The sequence below is a fragment of the Rattus norvegicus genome, chromosome 1 (genome assembly GCF_021556685.1).
Source record: "Rattus norvegicus strain SHRSP/BbbUtx chromosome 1, alternate assembly SHRSP_T2T, whole genome shotgun sequence".
Classification (NCBI taxonomy): Eukaryota; Metazoa; Chordata; class Mammalia; order Rodentia; family Muridae; genus Rattus; species Rattus norvegicus.
The window spans coordinates 196,361,461-196,371,526 of record NC_141534.1 but is presented as its reverse complement, the minus strand read 5'-3'; positions in this window follow the sequence as shown (position 1 = coordinate 196,371,526).

Genomic DNA, 10,066 nt, shown 5'->3' with positions numbered 1-10,066 from the left:
CAGGTCTTCCTGGTTGCTGCCGCTGCAGAGAGCCCGTGGGGAGCACCCCACGAGCGAACCTGAGCCTCGGGACCACAGGTAAGACCAAATTTTCTGCTGCAAGAAAGCTGCCTGGTGAGCTTGGGACACAGGAAAGCAGAATTTCTCTAGGACCGGGCACGTTCTGTGTTTACCGGAAGTCCCACACCCGCGGATCCCGGCCCGCAGCAGCTCTCTGCTCCCAGACCCGGTGAGAGAGAGACCCAACCGCCTGGTCAGGTGGGCACTCCTGAGGCTGCAGAGCGGAAGACACCACCAACTCTGCTCACCCCTGCCCACATCCCTGGCCCAAGAGGAAACTGTATAAGGCCTCTGGGCTCCCGTGGGGAAGGGCCCAGGAGCGGCAGGACCCCTGCGCCTGAGACACCGCCAGAACCTGAAGGAAACAGACCGGATAAACAGTTCTCTGCACCCAAATCCCGTGGGAGGGAGAGCTAAGCCTTCAGAGAGGCGGACAAGCCTGGGAAACCAGAAGAGACTGCTCCCTGCACACACATCTCGGACGCCAGAGGAAAAAGCCAAAGACCATCTGGAACCCTGGTGCACTGAAGTTCCCGGAAGGGGCGGCACAGGTCTTCCTGGTTGCTGCCGCTGCAGAGAGCCCGTGGGCAGCACCCCACGAGCGAACCTGAGCCTCGGGACCACAGGTAAGACCAAATTTTCTGCTGCAAGAAAGCTGCCTGGTGAACTCAAGACACAGGCCCACAGGAACAGCTGAAGACCTGTAGAGAGGAAAAACTACACGCCAGAAAGCAGAACACTCTGTCCCCATAACTGACTGAAAGAGAGGAAAACAGGTCTACAGCACTCCTGTCACACAGGCTTATAGGACAGTCTAGCCACTGTCAGAAATAGCAGAACAAAGTAACACTAGAGATAATCTGATGGCGAGAGGCAAGCACAGGAACCCAAGCAACAGAAACCAAGACTACATGCCATCATCGGAGCCCAATTCTCCCACCAAAACAAACATGGAATATCCAAACACACCAGAAAAGCAAGATCTAGTTACAAAATCATATTTGATCATGATGCTGGAGGACTTCAAGAAAGACATGAACACACTTAGGGAAGCACAGGAAAACATTAATAAACAAGTAAAAGCCTACAGAGAGGAATCGCAAAAATCCCTGAAAGAATTCCAGGAAAACACAAACAAACAGTTGAAGGAATTAAAAATGGAAATAGAAGCAATCAAGAAAGAACACATGGAAACAACCCTGGATATAGAAAACCAAAAGAAGAGACAAGGAGCTGTAGATACAAGCCTCACCAACAGAATTCAAGAGATGGAAGAGAGAATCTCAGGAGCAGAAGATTCCATAGAAATCATTGACTCAACTGTCAAAGATAATGTAAAGCGGAAAAAGCTACTGGTCCAAAACATACAGGAAATCCAGGACTCAATGAGAAGATCAAACCTAAGGATAATAGGTATAGAAGAGAGTGAAGACTCCCAGCTTAAAGGACCAGTAAATATCTTCAACAAAATCATAGAAGAAAACTTCCCTAACCTAAAAAAAGAGATACCCATAGACATACAAGAAGCCTACAGAACTCCAAATAGATTGGACCAGAAAAGAAACACCTCCCGTCACATAATTGTCAAAACACCAAACGCACAAAATAAAGAAAGAATATTAAAAGCAGTAAGGGAAAAAGGTCAAGTAACATATAAAGGCAGACCTATCAGAATCACACCAGACTTCTCGCCAGAAACTATGAAGGCCAGAAGATCCTGGACTGATGTCATACAGACCCTAAGAGAACACAAATGCCAGCCCAGGTTACTGTATCCAGCAAAACTCTCAATTAACATTGATGGAGAAACCAAGATATTCCATGACAAAACCAAATTTACACAATATCTTTCTACAAATCCAGCACTACAAAGGATAATAAATGGTAAAGCCCAACATAAGGAGGCAAGCTATACCCTAGAAGAAGCAAGAAACTAATCGTCTTGGCAACAAAACAAAGAGAATGAAAGCACACAAACATAACCTCACATCCAAATATGAATATAAAGGGAAGCAATAATCACTATTCCTTAATATCTCTCAATATCAATGGCCTCAACTCCCCAATAAAAAGACATAGATTAACAAACTGGATACGCAATGAGGACCCTGCATTCTGCTGCCTACAGGAAACACACCTCAGAGACAAAGACAGACACTACCTCAGAGTGAAAGGCTGGAAAACAACTTTCCAAGCAAATGGTCAGAAGAAGCAAGCTGGAGTAGCCATTATAATATCAAATAAAATCAATTTCCAACTAAAAGTCATCAAAAAAGATAAGGAAGGACACTTCATATTCATCAAAGGAAAAATCCACCAAGATGAACTCTCAATCCTAAATATCTATGCCCCAAATACAAGGGCACCTACATACGTAAAAGAAACCTTACTAAAGCTCAAAACACACATTGCACCTCACACAATAATAGTGGGAGACTTCAACACCCCACTCTCATCAATGGACAGATCATGGAAACAGAAATTAAACAGTGATGTCGACAGACTAAGAGAAGTCATGAGCCAAATGGACTTAACGGATATTTATAGAACATTCTATCCTAAAGCAAAAGGATATACCTTCTTCTCAGCTCCTCATGGTACTTTCTCCAAAATTGACCATATAATTGGTCAAAAAACGGGCCTCAACAGGTACAGAAAGATAGAGATAATCCCATGCATGCTATCGGACCACCACGGCCTAAAACTGGTCTTCAATAACAATAAGGGAAGAATGCCCACATATACGTGGAAATTGAACAATGCTCTACTCAATGATAACCTGGTCAAGGAAGAAATAAAGAAAGAAATTAAAAACTTTTTAGAATTTAATGAAAATGAAGGTACAACATACCCAAACTTATGGGACACAATGAAAGCTGTGCTAAGAGGAAAACTCATAGCGCTGAGTGCCTGCAGCAAGAAACAGGAAAGAGCATATGTCAGCAGCTTGACAGCACACCTAAAAGCTCTAGAACAAAAAGAAGCAAATACACCCAGGAGGAGTAGAAGGCAGGAAATAATCAAACTCAGAGCTGAAATCAACCAAGTAGAAACAAAAAGGACCATAGAAAGAATCAACAGAACCAAAAGTTGGTTCTTTGAGAAAATCAACAAGATAGATAAACCCTTAGCCAGACTAATGAGAGGACACAGAGAGTGCGTCCAAATTAACAAAATTAGAAATGAAAAGGGAGACATAACAACAGATTCAGAGGAAATTCAAAAAATCATCAGATCTTACTATAAAAACCTATATTCAACAAAATTTGAAAATCTTCAGGAAATGGACAATTTCCTAGACAGATACCAGGTATCGAAGTTAAATCAGGAACAGATAAACCAGTTAAACAACCCCATAACTCCTAAGGAAATAGAAGCAGTCATTAAAGGTCTTCCAACCAAAAAGAGCCCAGGTCCAGACGGGTTTAGTGCAGAATTCTATCAAACCTTCATAGAAGACCTCATACCAATATTATCCAAACTATTCCACAAAATTGAAACAGATGGAGCACTACCGAATTCCTTCTACGAAGCCACAATTACTCTTATACCTAAACCACACAAAGACACAACAAAGAAAGAGAACTTCAGACCAATTTCCCTTATGAATATCGACGCAAAAATACTCAATAAAATTCTGGCAAACCGAATTCAAGAGCACATCAAAACAATCATCCACCATGATCAAGTAGGCTTCATCCCAGGCATGCAGGGATGGTTTAATATACGGAAAACCATCAACGTGATCCATCATATAAACAAACTGAAAGAACAAAACCACATGATCATTTCATTAGATGCTGAGAAAGCATTTGACAAAATTCAACACCCCTTCATGATAAAAGTCCTGGAAAGAATAGGAATTCAAGGCCCATACCTAAACATAGTAAAAGCCATATACAGCAAACCAGTTGCTAACATTAAACTAAATGGAGAGAAACTCGAAGCAATCCCACTAAAATCAGGGACTAGACAAGGCTGCCCACTCTCTCCCTACTTATTCAATATAGTTCTTGAAGTTCTAGCCAGAGCAATCAGACAACAAAAGGAGATCAAGGGGATACAGATCGGAAAAGAAGAAGTCAAAATATCACTATTTGCAGATGACATGATAGTATATTTAAGTGATCCCAAAAGTTCCACCAGAGAACTACTAAAGCTGATAAACTACTTCAGCAAAGTGGCTGGGTATAAAATTAACTCAAATAAATCAGTTGCCTTCCTCTATACAAAAGAGAAACAAGCCGAGAAAGAAATTAGGGAAACGACACCCTTCATAATAGACCCAAATAATATAAAGTACCTCGGTGTGACTTTAACCAAGCAAGTAAAAGATCTGTACAATAAGAACTTCAAGACACTGAGGAAAGAAATTGAAGAAGACCTCAGAAGATGGAAAGATCTCCCATGCTCATGGATTGGCAGGATTAATATAGTAAAAATGGCCATTTTACCAAAAGCAATCTACAGATTCAATGCAATCCCCATCAAAATACCAATCCAATTCTTCAAAGAGTTAGACAGAACAATTTGCAAATTCATCTGGAATAACAAAAAACCCAGGATAGCTAAAGCTATCCTCAACAATAAAAGGACTTCAGGGGGAATCACTATCCCTGAACTCAAGCAGTATTACAGAGCAATAGTGATAAAAACTGCATGGTATTGGTACAGAGACAGACAGACCAATGGAATAGAATTGAAGACCCAGAAATGAACCCACACACCTATGGTCACTTGATTTTTGACAAAGGAGCCAAAACCATCCAATGGAAAAAAGATAGCATTTTCAGCAAATGGTGCTGGTTCAACTGGAGGGCAACATGTAGAAGAATGCAGATTGATCCATGCTTATCACCCTGTACAAAGCTTAAGTCCAAGTGGATCAAGGACCTCCACATCAAACCAGACACACTCAAACTAATAGAAGAAAAACTAGGGAAGCATCTGGAACACATGGGCACTGGAAAAAATTTCCTGAACAAAACACCAATGGCTTATGCTCTAAGATCAAGAATCGACAAATGGGATCTCATAAAACTGCAAAGCTTCTGTAAGGCAAAGGACACGGTGGTTAGGACAAAACGGCAACCAACAGATTGGGAAAAGATCTTTACCAATCCTACAACAGATAGAGGCCTTATATCCAAAATATACAAAGAACTCAAGAAGTTAGACCGCAGGGAAACAAATAACCCTATTAAAAAATGGGGTTCAGAGCTAAACAAAGAATTCACAGCTGAGGAATGCCGAATGGCTGAGAAACACCTAAAGAAATGTTCAACATCTTTAGTCATAAGGGAAATGCAAATCAAAACAACCCTGAGATTTCACCTCACACCAGTGAGAATGGCTAAGATCAAAAACTCAGGTGACAGCAGATGCTGGCGAGGATGTGGAGAAAGAGGAACACTCCTCCATTGTTGGTGGGATTGCAGACTGGTAAAACCATTCTGGAAATCAGTCTGGAGGTTCCTCAGAAAATTGGACATTGAACTGCCTGAGGATCCAGCTATACCTCTCTTGGGCATATACCCAAAAGATGCCTCAACATATAAAAGAGACACGTGCTCCACTATGTTCATCGCAGCCTTATTTATAATAGCCAGAAAATGGAAAGAACCGAGATGCCCTTCAACAGAGGAATGGATACAGAAAATGTGGTACATCTACACAATGGAATATTACTCAGCTATCAAAAACAACGAGTCTATGAAATTCGTAGGCAAATGGTTGGAACTGGAAAATATCATCCTGAGTGAGCTAACCCAATCACAGAAAGACATACATGGTATGCACTCATTGATAAGTGGCTATTAGCCCAAATGCTTGAATTACCCTAGATCCCTAGAACAAACGAAACTCAAGACGGATGATCAAAATGTGAATGCTTCACTCCTTCTTTAAATGAGGAAAAAGAATACCCTTGGCTGGGAAGGGAGAGGCAAAGATTAAAACAGAGACTGAAGGAACACCCATTCAGAGCCTGCCCCACAGGTGGCCCATACATATACAGCCACCCAATTGGACAAGATGGATGAAGCAAAGAAGTGCAGACCGACAGGAGCCGGATGTAGATCGCTCCTGAGAGACACAGCCAGAATACAGCAAATACAGAGGCGAATGCCAGCAGCAAACCACTGAGCTGAGAATAGGTCCCCCGTTGAAGGAATCAGAGAAAGAACTGGAAGAGCTTGAAGGGGCTCGAGACCCCAAAAGTACAACAATGTCAAGCAACCAGAGCTTCCAGGGACTAAGCCACTACCTAAAGACTATATATGGACTGACCCTGGACTCTGACCCCATAGGTAGCAATGAATATCCTAGTAAGAGCACCAGTGGAAGGGGAAGCCCTGGGTCCTGCTAAGACTGAACCCCCAGTGAACTAGACTATGGGGGGAGGGCGGCAATGGGGGGAGGGTTGGGAGGGGAACACCCATAAGGAAGGGGAGGGGGGAGGGGGATTTTGCCCGGAAACCGGGAAAGGGAATAACACTTGAAATGTATATAAGAAATACTCAAGTTAATAAAATAAAAAAATAAAAAAAAATAAAAAAAAATTAAAAAAAAAGAAAGATGAAATTGTATCTTTTTTTTAAATATAATCAAATTCATTCTACCATTCAATTTCTGTCTAGTTGCCTATTCACGGGTATCACACTTCAGATATATTATATTTAAACCTACAAAACACACACTTCAGAACAGCTTGCAAGGTCTTGTGTGTTTCCAAGAATATGTGCACATATGTGATGGTGCACACAGATGCCAGAGGTCTCTTCACCTCTTTGAAAGAGACAGGGCTCACTGATTGACTAGGTTTGACTGGCTAATGAACTCCAAGAAGCTGCCAGTCTTCATCTGCCCAGCACTGTGGCTACAGACCAGCACGGCTGTGCCTGGCCTTTACATAAGCAGAGGCCATCCAAACTCATGTTCTTGTACTTGAGCAGCAGGCGAAGTGTCCACCAACAGAGCCGCCTCCCCAGCCCTGATAGACAGCTCCTACTACTGCATCTCAATCCTGCCAAGTGCAGCATCTGCAGATATCACCCTAATGTGAAGAGGCCTCTAGAGCCAAGCACCGGGTCACAGACAGAAGCGGGGAAGTGTGGTCACTGAGAAACACTAATGCTTTACTCGAAAACCCATCAGCAGTAAATTCAGGATCAATTGATCAAACTGCCCCGTCTTCGCCTTTGTGATTTGTTGCTCGGATCGTCCTTGCACTCCCAAAGCAGGCCCATTGCAGACAAAGGCAGAGCCCTCCAGGTCGTGACACAACTGCCTTTGTTAGGAGAAGGATCAGTAGACAGAGGATCATCCCCAGGTCAGGTATTTGGGGTGTGAATCATGCACTCCCTGCCTTGAGTGCCATCTCCTCTTGATGGAGCAGCCTGCTTGTTGACTGCCACCTGTGAGTGGGCACCAATGGCACCCAAGAACCCCTGAGCCTCTGAGCAAACCCAGCACTACCCTTAAACCTTTCATCTTGTTACATCCAAGTTTATGTCCTTGCAGTCTGTTGATTTTTAACTACGCAGATAATCTGTGAGCACGTAAACATTACCTCAGGGCTAAAGTCCAAATCTTCCATTTATCTCTCTCTGTTGTAACAACTTCAGCTACAAGTTCAGTACAGGCCTTTCCAAAAGGTTCTACGTCATCATAAAAGTCATCGCTCCTAGTTAGACGTGGGTCTAAGCCAATGCTTCTCAACCTTCCTGATGCTTTGACCTTTCAACACAGTTCCTTATGTTGTGGCGATCCCCAACCATGAAATTATTTCATTGCCAGTTCCTAACTGTAATTTTGCTACTGTTATGAATTGTAATGTAAATGTCTGATATGCAGGACATCTGATTCACAAACCCCAAAGGGATCTCGACCCATCGGTTGAGAACCACTGGTTAAACACTTTAGACTTAACAACTCTTTATCCTTTTAAAAGCATTCTTAGGAGATGGAGAGAGAGGCCTTGGTGGCTAATAGCATGTACTGCTCTCTGCTCACAGAGAGACAGAGTTCTGTTCCCAGCTCACAGCTCTCTAACTCCAGCTCCAGGGGGTCTCTCTTCTGGCCTCTGAGAGCATTGCATGTGTGTGCACAGCCCCACCCCAACCCCACATACATGCACTCACACATTTTAAATAAATATAAATAATTCTTAAAGCCTTCTAGCAACTGTTTGAGACAGCTACTTTGTGTATCTGTATTTACACATACATTTGCAATATAGAAGGTCTATGGCAACATGCATGTGTTTCTATAAGTACATCCTAATTAGGCCAAGTCCTGAATTGTATTCTGTCCTCCTAATACATCTCCAGAGACATGTCCACGTTTAGATGGTTCTTTTCTGAGGAACAGGAGGTCCTGAATATATGCAACTTTAGCTTTGGGAAGGAAGAAACAGTTGCTGAACGTCTATATAATTTCCCTTGGCTGAGAGTTCTGATTTCTTGATTTCAATTCCTTTTCACTTCTGAGATGCACAAGCAATAAGCCACCAGGTGAAGGGTTAGTTAGTTACACAGCTGGCCAAGCAGAGCCTCCCCGGTGGTGGGGGAACCCTCCAATTCACTCCCATTGGAAACAAGACTGCTCTCCAAATAGAAGAAAGAGAAAACTACTAAGTCCCAATAGGTTACTTTAGAAAGATACTCTTTTAAAAAAAATACATATGAAGAGGCAGAAATTGCAATATGCATATAATTATTCTTTAACTGGAGAAGCCTATGTCATCTGGACTAAATTACTAAAGAGCCAACATGAGTCTCAGCCCTGCCTCCCCCTCTGGCACCTGTGCCAGTTGGCACAGCGATTCTTCCCATTATGAGATGGCAACTGCACTCCAGTGGTCCACCATATTTCCTCCTGCTGCCTGCCCCCACTTGCTTCTCTGCCTCCTAGGCAGATCTGTCCCGAGATGCAGCCTGTTTCACAGTAAAATGCTGTCCAACTGTCCATTTAAACAACTCACTGTTGGGTAAATTGAGACTTCAGGAGACCACCCCATCCTCCTTTTGCATTGCTGCCGACAGGGAAGATACTCTAGCTCATTCATATTTATGAGACATTAAACAAGATGAGACCAGAGCCTGATACAGGAAAGAGTGGAGGATAAATATAAACGCGGTGATCAGCAAGAGGTAATCCAGGTTTCCAGGACCATAAACCTTCCTAACTGGACGTGCAGTGAATTTTAACGAGACCTGGCACCACAATCCTTTCTTCTCGCAGTTTCCTCATAAAGCAGGGTTTGTTTTTAGCAAGCAAGAACACTTTTAGCATCTTCATGGAGAGACTACTTGGGAAAGTTTTAATGCTGACGACTTGGTTATTTGCCCCCTGAATCTCACAGAAGAAATTTGTCTCCATCACCCAGAATCAATTGAAAAGTAAAGTTCCTGAAAACATTACCCACCTAGGATTTCTCTCAGGAACTCTCCATGGTTTCAGGCTTCCTCTTCCTCTAACTGAGACACTTAGAAGCAGTTCTTGGGTAAAGTTCTATCAAGCGAAACACAACAACTGTAAGAGCACTGGGTTCCTGGACAACCCTGCCTAGAATGCCCGTGATGCCCTGCCCCTCCTTTGAGGCTCCTCCCACAGCCTCTGATGCCCCTCCCCTCCCACCAGGCTCCTCCCACAGCCTTTAAAGACTACTCTTCAGGCCAGACTCCTTTCAACACCTTCAATGCTCCTCTCTTCCTAAGAACATTGTGCAGGCTCTGCCTCTGGTATCTCATTGTCCTCTATAGCTCAGGTAAGTATGCTGCAGTCCGCAGTCCGCAGTCCGCAGTCCGCAGTCCACAGTCCACAGTCCACAGTCCACAGTCTGTTGGCAGCCTACAGACTCCAGACATGGGGAAGATATGGAGGGACAACACTCCCTTGTGCTGGAAGATTGGTCTTTCCTGAGCTTCTCCAACAGCAGCTCTTCTCCTCCCAGCAGACACTTCACCAGGTAAGGTGCTGCTTACCTTTGCAGCAGGGCACTCAG